Source organism: Oenanthe melanoleuca, chromosome 12 (genome assembly GCF_029582105.1).
Source record: "Oenanthe melanoleuca isolate GR-GAL-2019-014 chromosome 12, OMel1.0, whole genome shotgun sequence".
In the NCBI taxonomy this organism is placed as follows: Eukaryota; Metazoa; Chordata; class Aves; order Passeriformes; family Muscicapidae; genus Oenanthe; species Oenanthe melanoleuca.
Genome location: NC_079346.1, coordinates 16619433 through 16630257, shown reverse-complemented (window position 1 = coordinate 16630257; position 10825 = coordinate 16619433). Strand labels below are relative to the sequence as shown.

Below are 10825 nucleotides of genomic sequence, written 5' to 3'. Positions count from 1 at the left end.
ATGAAACACAAACCATTTTACTCAAGAAAAATACTTACCTTAGGTTTTAAGAGGAATTAAAGAAAGAAGGTACAGTTATCTGCCTTAGCTGCTATATGATACCTGTGATATATGCAAAAAATTGAGAAAATGGACAATTTTTTTTTGGTGAAGTGGTTTAAGTGTATTATTTATCCAAAGCATTTAATTATGCTTTTGTCTTGGTAAAAGAATTAGTTTATTTCAAAATCTGTTCATAGGGAAGAATCTGGTTCTTAAAAATTCTTCTTAAAAAGTGCCTTAGAAGTATCAATTTTTTTTTAAATGCAGCCATGTTTACTTTTTTGTCTTTGAACTTCATGAAGCTGATGATTTACCCAACCTTTTCAAGATTCTTCTCTAATGAGGACAGGAATATGTTTAAGAAGATAAATAATACATAATTCTAACATTTGGGGTATAAAGAGCAGCACCAGAAGTCATGGTTAAAGTGATATTGTAGGAGTTGGCAATACTGGAAATAAATTAAAGCAGTCATATATTTATGTAGGGAATGCAGAATACAGGGGAGAGGTTGAAAGAGAGAAATTAAAACTCCATGGTCCTTGATTAATGATACTACAAATAGTTGAACAGCTACATTGTGCCACTAAACCAGTAATTTTTTTTTAATAATTAATAGAATACATACACAGTGAGAGATGAAAAAAGCCCACCAAGTTTTTTTGACCATTTAGTAAAATGTTACTGGCTGCCACAAAGTATGGTTATTTTTTAAGCACAAAACAAAGAACATGGCACATGTTTTTGGAAGCTTCGTTCTAGTAATAGTTGTAAGTAAAACATACATAAAACTATTTGATCCAAAGATAAAAATTAAAGTTCCAATTTCATACCTGATATTTTTCTATTGTTTTCTACTACTGATTTTGTCCCAAAGTCTCTTAAGCACTTAGGAGATCTAAAAATCTCATGGTGAATTTAAAAATCCATGGTGGCAGGACAGAAGAGTCTGTCCTTTGAAAAATTGTGGTAAAGCTCTTGATTTGAAGCATATTAAGCTGCAGAGGCTGATGCAGCTCTAGCCATGGAATATATTAAGGCTCAGTTCCTGTTTTATTGCAAGAGCTGTTTTGGAGGCAAACAAATCTATACTTTGTGATCTTGGTCAAATTGTGTGGTTTGATCTTCATTTTCCTTTGTGGTATGGCAGGAATTTCCTTACAAGGCAGATAATGAGGGGATTAAATTTAGCATCCTTTGTGTAAGACTTCTTGTTTCAAAGGCTGTGAAAATTTATTGAATTTTCAGCATGTTTTGTTCAGTTTTGCATTTGGAAGGAATTATTTTTAATGTGGATTTGTGATTTTTTTTTTTTGGCCATTTTATTTATGCAGTTTCTTTGTGTTTGGTGGGTTTTTCTCAGTGAGTTTTTTTTTTTCTTTTCCCTCCAAAATTTTTAATGGTCTAGATGAAATTTAAAAGAAAAAAAAAAGTGCATTTTATTTATAGAGGGCTTAGAGAACTCAAATGAAGCCAAGCTAGGGAAGTTAGACCTGAGAGTTGTGTTGGAGGCATGATCTCAATAGAATTGTGAAGGTCAGCTTGGGTGAGGGTCTGGCCCTGCTCTCAGGTGTCTGAAAAATGGCCTCAAGCTCAAGATTTAAGAATCTCAGTTGATAACTTTGAAGGAATTCTGTGTTTTAGATAAGAATTGATGTTTGTTTGTCCCTGTGAATGAGGGCACAGTAAAAAAGGGAGTGCACAGTCAAATATAATAAGGAACTGAAGGTTGTAATTTGGTTCCTCATAGAGCCTGTGGTAGGAAACAGCTGTAGGCAATGTCCTTGAGGCTGGGCTGCACTTCAAAGTCCCACTGTAGGCACAGAAGCTCTTGGCATCCCAATTTTCAGGTCTTAACTGGCAGCCCAGCACTGCTGGCAGCAGCCACCTGTGAATTCCATGTTTGATCTGCAAAGGTGCTCCTTACCTGTGCCTGCCATCGAGAGCCTACTGGATATTGGGACTGTAGTGGCTGCTGGATTTATTTATCGTGTGCCAGAACTCTGGAAATTCACTGACTGCAGTGTGGAGCTCAGAAGATGGAGATGCTGAAGGTTTTGTTCTTGCAGAGCCTCCAGCCTAGCCCAAGCCCTCTCAGACTTTGGTGGTGTTCTGCTCTTCATGGAATGGAAAATCATCCTGTGGGAACATGTGTTTTTAAAGGTTATGGAAAAGAGGCCATCAAATCATATCAACAGAGCTGAGACAAGGCCTAATCTGTTTTAAAAAGCCAAGGAGGACAGAGCTGTACCCTGTGTGGGGCTTTCTGTTGCCTCTGACCTGAACCTTGTTGTGTGGTCCCTATTTATTTCCTATTTAGTAGGTGAATTACAAGATCAAAACTCTGGCAATCCACATTTTGTGCAGCCTGTTTTCAATGTTTTGCTTTGTTTTGCTAAGAGCTCCTGGGAAGAACATGTTGAGCAACTGAAAACAGTCGAGCTTATTGACCTTTTAGCATGGGAATTAATATAATCTCATAGGAAATTACTGAGGAGCTTCTACTAATGAGCAGTAATACACTCAATTTTTAGGGCTGAATTCACTAGAAGCATCTATGCATCTAGAAGCAATACATTAGGAATCTCTGATTTCATAAGATCATTGGTTACTCTTGTGCATGAACATGTGCAAGGAGCAACTGGTACTGCAAAAGCAAAGTATCAAGTTTCCTGGTATGTTCAGATTTATAATATGTGAGGTTTTTTGTATGACAATATCAATGGTAGTGGATAATTGACTTTGAAGGACTGACAGAAGAGGAGGGATGTAACATTTTTCTGAATATATAGTTGTGTTAGAAATTTTAGAAGGATTTAATACTATATTGGAAGAGGTTACATTTTTCTTAAATAGATGGATTTTGCTTTCTACAGTAGAGGCATCTAAATAGTCCTCATCATGTAGTGTTTCTACTAACACAGTTACAAGTAGTCATAAACAATTTACACTGGAATAATAAAACAAGTTGACAATTGATGTAAGCAGTATTATCTGTAACAAATAGTGTCTGGTTACTCTAAAATACCCTGAATTGTATGAATTTATAAATCTCTGCTGAGGAGAGTCACTGTTGGTCAGCTGACACTTGTGTTTTTAGTAATTGAATAGCTTGTTTAATAAATATGCTTTGCATTACACTCTGTATTTTTATACAGCCTGCTTTGGTTGTTCCAAGAGAGATGACTTTGGGCTGTGTTTTCCTCCCATGTGGAGTTCTGGGAATAGTTGTCTGGTTTTGCAACCACTGTTTACTGGTGCAGGTATATTCATTTTCTTGAGGCAGCATTTGCATTGGACCTCAAACTTTAACAGAGTCTTCAGTTTGCCTGATTTATGTCTTACATAGAATTACATAAATGATCACAGTGTATGACAGGTGTCTTGCACTCACTAATAAACATTGTAAATAAAAGAACACAGTGTTTTGGAAGGGAGGAATGTATGGAGCTGAGTGTCTAAGTGTCTATTCTAAAGCAGGCGCTTCTCTTTTTTCTTTTTTATTTCTTTGAGCAGAGCTGCTGACTTCAGTGCCCTAAACTGATAGATATCTAAAAGAGATTATGTAAATTCTACCATAATAATTTATATTAATGTCTTATTCATTAGCTTGTTTCCTTAATTTATAACTAAGGACTTCCTGTAATTTTGGTTAAAGAATAAAAAAATGTGCTTGCAACTTCAGATTGTTCTCAGGTTTGTATCCAATCTGAAAATCATATGTTCATAAGCTTTTTTTAGGCATTTCCAGGCAAGGATAGAGTAATTGTGTAAGTTATTTGCCAAAGCATTCCAGAATGGTCATGAATAGGAAGACGTTTTGCATTAGCAGAAATTTTCCCCTCGTACGTGATGGAAAGTACTTCCTATTTACACTTTTTAAGTGTATTTAAGAGTGATGGTCTGATTTTACAATAACTACAGAATGTGTTTTCCTAAATACCTATTGCTCTAGAAATATTCAAACAAATACAACTGTCTAGCTTGGTGCTGCAGAGGATTTTGCCAGGCAGTGTCCCATCTCTCTCCTACAGTCTAGAAACTGAACATCAGCCTTAAAATGGCTCTGAATTTTTATGATCTCTTCTTTCTTAAAAAGAATAAATCCTCTCCTTTCAGCACAAACCTTGTAATGCTGGCACCACATTGCCTTTATGGCCTGCAGTGCAGTTCTTACGCAGCCAGAATCTGTGACTTGGAAGCTTTCACAGAAACACCAGGTGTTATTACACATCGTTCTGTACCCTGGCATATTGTCTTATAAAGAAAAATATGGTCTCTCTACCCTTTATTTCCTTTGGTTACTCTCCATTTTTATCTCTATTTTATTAGGACTTTCTTTAATATTAATGCTCCTTTGGAACTAATGTTCATGCCTGACATATAAAATAAATGTGTCTTTTGATTTATGGGAGTTAATCAAATCAAAAGGGTTTCTCTGTGGTTTGAATAATTTGTGAGTCACAGCTCCTCCTTGGCAGAGCCTGGGGGAGGGTCTTATTTGGATTCAGTCACTCTGGCTGGAAGTTGTTTCTTCTATTACCTGTTCTGGATCCTTAAAAGCCCTTGCTGTGAAGACTTTAGCAAGGCTCACACTTAAACCAGCACTTAGAGAATCACAGAATGATGAATGTTCATCGAGTGCCATCCCCTGCCATGGGCAGGGACACCTTCCACTATCCCAGGTTGCTTCAAGTCTTGTCCAACCTGGCGTTGGGCACTGCCAGGGATGGGGCAGCCACAGCTTCTCTTTCCAGTTCATTAAGAGGAAAAGGTGATCTGGGCATTACAGACCTCCCATGGTAATCTGGCAAGCGTGTCCCTGTTCTGTCTTGCTACTGACCCCTTCTCTTGCCTTGTCCTATTGCTTTTTGATGAGTGGACTAAATGCCTCAAGCTGTTGTTAGCTAAAATATAAACATCCATAACGTTTTTGTTCTTAAAAAATAAATTATTTTAAAAAAAAATATTAACTGGGTCTTAGTAAGGGGATGGCATGAAATTGGTGCTTTGAGTGATTAAACTTTAATAGAACTGAGCTGATAGCAGTAGCTCCCTGTAAAAATGTCAGATCTCCCTCCATGTCTTTGCCAAACACTTGGCTTAATGCTGAAACTTCCAAAGAAGTCTGTGTGTTGTGAAAGCAGCCCCAGAATGGGGACTGGGGTAGTTGTTTCGAGCTGCTAATGTCTGAATTAGATACTGTGTTTAGCCACGGTGAAATGTTTGTGTGGAAAGGTACTTTTTTAGAAAGACAGAACGGTGACTTTACAAAGCAGTTGCACATCTGACAGATGTGTTTTCCATGCTCGCATTTTCTCCTCTTCTCAGGTTCCTGTGCATTCTGATTTTGGGAGGGAACTGTTCAAGTGGGAAGCATACATTACCCTTTCTGTCCTAAGCCCAAGGCACTAGAAGCAGTATGAATCCATAAAACACAGTGTTGCTAAGGCAAAGCATTCCTGAAACAGGAGTAATGAAATATTGCCTTACACGTGTGTGCTCCAATGGAACACGCTCAAGGAAAACAGCACCAAGGATTGTAGTTAGTTTATGGTAAGAAATATTTTGTATTTTTAAAATACTTTGTTTGTGGCTTTTTCATAAATAATGACACAAGTCTTTTATAAAAGATAACTACTTTTTTTTCTTCCATCTATTAGAGGGAAGCATTGAGAAGGATATTGAAGACTGGGTTTAGATCAGACTTAGTTTCTACTTTTCTGGAATAAAAGACTGTGGGTTTGTAAATGCTAATTGTTAACTGTGGTCCTGACAGGAAAAACAAGAGATCTCTTGTCATGTTGGTTAAGAAAATGCTTTTGGGGTCTGGGTGTGATAATGGTGGTGTGAGGCTTAAAGTATTTGTTCCTTATGGCATCATGACAGATTTTATCTTCATATCAAATATCTCAAATTTACAGGCCACTGTACAGGAGCATAGTTTGTCAGAGCAATCATTAACTGCCCAGGTTAGGTAGGTGTTTGCATGGAAAATGGCTTCTAAAAATACCCTGATTCTTTCATCTCAAAATTCATCCTGTGACATGATGCTTCTGCTGGTTCATATTAAAAGAAGGCATTGTGCACTCAGGGAATATAGGGGTAAAATACTCTGCTTTTGTACTGACAGTTAGTTTTGCTATATTTCTGAAAGTTATTTGGCTTTCTTTCTCTATGTTAGTCATTTTTTAAATGGAGTTAAATCAAAAGTCTTTTTCCTTGTAAATCCTAGTATCTGAAGAAATATAAGATACCAGTAATATTTACAGGAGAGTAACATCTAAAAAGAAATTGAATGTATTAGCTTAAAATATAAATGAAAAATATCCATTCCAAGAAGCCAAGTAAGCTTTCCTGAGGTTATTAATTTTTAGGTATTAATCACTAAATTTTTCTTAGGCAAGTAATAATTAAGCTGCTGGAGAAATGAGTATAGATGGTTGCTTTTATTATTCGTGCAGAACGCTAGCCTATTCTGTGACTTCCTGAATCTGGGCATCTTCTCATAAGGTTAATACAAAAGTGGCTTCTTCATGCTAAAAAGTAGGCCTTTTTTACTGACTTGTGACTCCCTCATTCAGTCTGTTCCTTGTTTAACCCTGGAGAATAGAAGGAAGATAAAAGAAGATAGAGCTTGACAGAAGGGTAATAATGGTGACTGGATATTCTTGTTGGCCTAAATAAGATATAAATTTTGGCCAAATAGTATCTTTTAGAATGGCAGGCCAAATTTCTTTTCCACAAATCATTTAAGGTGTTTTGTGAAGAGTGTTCCTGGAAGAAAAATATTTTCATTGTTCTTTATGTCTAAACAGCTTTTGGAAGTAACACTGACTGAAGAAATAAGAGGCAAGTCCATGCTTGTGTCTGTGACTTGCTCCCTCTCTGTCCCTCTGGAAATTTTCCATCCTCTGGCAGCCTGTCAGCTTGAGATTTTTTCCATTCTTAGCAGAGACTGTAACTCCATAATAGTTCCTGCAAATGCAATTGTGAAGAGAAACTTCATTTCAGTGGTGCTGCCTGATCTCATAGAAACCTTGTGCAGGTGATGGGTAAAACACGTGGGATGAACCTGGTGTGTGAATCACTTCTCAAGGGGCTCTCTGTGCATCCAGGCTTGTTAAATTCCCTGCTGCTGCACGGGGAGTTTGGGGCAAGGCTTGGCTGCTTGTGGAAATGTGTGAGATTCTCATCAAAACTGACTCCTCAGTGCTGCTGTGCCAGAAATCTCATTGTCATCACTTTTCCCCTGGACAAGGATTTGAGACAGGAAAGTGTTGGTGCCTAGGAAAACCTGGCTGTGTGGGGTTCCCACTGCAACCACAGCAGCACAGTGGTTAAATCCAGAGCCTGGCTGTTCACTTGGGTAGGAATGTTCATATTTTATATGAAAAACTGCAGCAAGGCTGTCTGTTGGCAGCCAATCATTTACTGGCTCACAAGGGCTTTAAAAAACATCCCAACTTTGCTTCAAAATATTGATTAGTTTTGGAAGTCTCTTAAGTATCATGCAAGTCTTTGTTTTTGTTTATTTCATGCATAATCTTGCCTTCCATCTCACGTGATTCATTGAGTATGGAGGGTAAATCTTGCATTTATCTTAGCAGATAATTTAGACCATGATATGTGATACGTGGCATTTGAATTCGAGTCAGATTTTCATTTCTCCAGAACTTTTCCATATGTTTCCTATTAGCAGCTTTGTTCTCAAATCTCTAGTCTCCCCAGAAAGGAGGAGGAGAAGTTCCAACACAAGCCCAAGAAGCAATGTTAAATTCTAAGCATAGAGAATGAGGGGAAAAAATAGCCTTCAGAACACAATTTCATTCTTTTTAGTTTAGTACTGCTTTTATTATCATGCTGCTGTTAAATTCGTATCAAAATGAAATGAAAATATTAATGTTTATTTTGTCAGTTGCAGTGTACCATAGTTTCTCTGGATAAGTAATGCAATATTTTAACTGGCAATTGAAAGAACATGGAATGAGTATCTTCAAGAGATAACGGCAATTGCTTTTTAGGACATGGGTAAATGCTTTTTGAAAGTGCATTAAATTATTCTAAAATTGCTTAACAGTGAACTTATATAAGATTTCCTATGCACAGCCTGGTTTAGTAAACAGATATGAAGGGTTAAAAATTTGCACATCTTAGTTTATACTTTCCAGCTGCTCTGGTCTGAGTCATTTCACTCACTTTTGGGAAATGCAGGTGCAGGAATTCCTACTGGGATTCTCATGAAATATTTTGGAAATTTCCATTATGTTTATAATAGCCAAACTTTCCCTTCTTGATGTTTATAAAGAAAAGAGCCTTTTATCCTTGTCACTTATTTCACTCGGTATCTTTTAATCCTTATTACCAATTATAACCAATTTTGATACAGGATAGAGAGAAATATTTGTTATTAACTTGTGAAAAATAGCAGCTGGGCAGAGGAAAGTGCTTCAGAGAGGCCCTTAGCTGGGGAAGGGACAGTTCCAAATCCTGCTTAGGATCAGCTGGAAGGACAGAGCTGGGAGTGAGCCCTTGGCACATGGCTGGCTCTGGCTTTGGCAGCACAGAGGTGCTGTGGTGTGAGGAAGAGAGCAGCTGGAAGGACCTGAGGCTGGCACAACTCAAATCCATAGGAATCCAGGCTTCTGGAGCTCTTGGAATAACTTAGTGACAGCAATGCTGAGAATGAAAAATTATCCTTATCTCTTTAAAGCAGCCCAGGATACCCTGAGCCATCCTTCCGCAAAGATACATTGCTGCCTCATGTTCAGTTTGTCCACCAGGACCCACGGATCCTTTCCTGCAAGCCTGCTTTCCAGTCAGCCATCAGCCACAAGTGCATGGGGTTATCCCTCGCTAGGTACAAGGCTTTGGCCTTCCCTTAGCTGAACTGCATGAGCTCCTGTTGGCCATTTCTGAAGCAGCATAACCCCAGAGTCACATATCCATCAGCAGTGAACTTGTGAGGGTGATCTGCCTGTCATCCAGATCAATAATGGAGATGGGAACAGCTGGAGCCAGCACTGATCCCTGGAGTGCACTGGCAGTTCCTGCCCTCCAGCTAGAGTTCACTTCATGGCCTCTTTGTGCTCCCTGTCTTCCAGCCCATTTTCAGTCCACCTCACTGCCTGCTCATCCAGCCCAAGCTTCTTTGTGCTTATAGGAATTAGCAGCTCTCTGTTCTTAAGATCAGGCAGTGGGATCCAAATAGCTGTGCTCTTTCTCTGTCCATCTGTCCTCCTTCCTGACATCTCTAGCCAGTTTGTCTGATACACAGAATTCCTGCAGGTTTCATCCTGGGCAGAGCAGGAAGACACTATTAATACTGGAAAAAGGAAATAAAATAAACACTTCTTCACCTTCTTTAACTCAGTCTAGCAGCAGGACAAAACACCTAGATCATATGAAAGAAAATGTGTTTTATTGAAGGTATGTTTTGATTTACATTGTGTATGTTTTCCACAACTGATGGTGAAAGTTAATGATTTAGTAGCATCTTATATTCTTTGAACTTCTTGTATCTTATTAATGTCTACTAATGATGCAATGTTCTTTGTATTGATGTGTTTGAAGAACTGCATTAAGTAGGTTGCTGTTGGGAGGAGACTTGGAAAAAATGAGACTATTCCATCCTTTGGTAATTTTATGGTGTAGAACAGGATATAGAACGTAGGGTTTAGCAGCACTCAAACAGTACATTAGTGCTTAATCAGCGTTTGTGACTTTTACTGGGCTCTTCCTGTGCTCTAACAGTTTTTTGTCGTTTATTCTTTAGTATGACTTTTCCTTCTATTTGTAGCAACAGGCTGCCACCCTCTGGTGCTATTTGTTCAGTGTTGTGTAGGGACCTGGCAGATTTTCAGAAGAGAGAAACCCTTTAAAGTTTGAAAATCTTAGTTGGAATAAATATTAATTTTTTTTATTAGACAAATGTAGATACTTGTACAAGGAATAAGTAATGAGAAGATGCTCGCTTCAAAGTATATCAAGTTTTTCTTTTTTCCTCTTTCCTTTTCTTGTAACATATGTAGAGAATGTAAAGGTGGATTGATTTCTTGACAGATTTTTTTTCCCCATCTGTTGATACTGAAGTGCCTTGTTCTGTGGGAAGATCACTGAACACAAGTGTGTTATCATCAGTTAATTACTATTCTGTTAATTGCATTACTGTCCATGTTCAGAAACCATTGCTGAAACTGCGTAAGGTGCATTTTTATATCGTGATGTTTGTGTGTCACTGACACATCCACCTGGGTCTGTGTGAAAGCATGCCAATGGTTACTGGTCAATGGCTTGGCTGAACATGAGCCAGCAGTGTGCCCTGAGGGCCAGGAAGGCCAATGGCCCCTGGCCTGTGTCAGGAATGGTGTGACCAGCAGGAGCAGGGAGGTCATTCTTCCCTTGCACTCAGCACTGGTGAGGCCACACCTCGAGTGCTGTGTCCAGTTCTGGCCCCTCAGTTCAGGGAGGACACTGAGACATTGAGCACATCCAGAGGAGGCAACGAGGCTGGTGAGGGGCTGGAACACAAACCCTGTGAGGAACAGCTGAGGGAGCTGGGGGTGTTCAGCCTGGAGAAAAGGACACTCAGGGTGACCTGATCACTCTGTACAGCTCCCTGAAAGGTGGCTGTGCTCAGGGGGGTTGGTCTCTTTCTCCAGGCAGGACTGACAGAACCAGAGGACACAGCCTCATCTGTGCCAAGGGAAATACAGTTGGATATTAGGAAAAAGTTTATTACTGAAAGGGTGATAAAGTATTGGAATAGTCTGCCTGGGGAGGG

At 38.8% G+C, this 10825-nt stretch overlaps 1 protein-coding gene across 2 annotated transcripts in view; it reads left to right on the top strand.

The window, feature by feature from the left end:
• Positions 1 to 10825, top strand: part of CENPP (centromere protein P) — a 110603-nt gene that overhangs the window by 38182 nt on the left and 61596 nt on the right. The gene's annotated exons all lie outside the window — the stretch shown is intronic.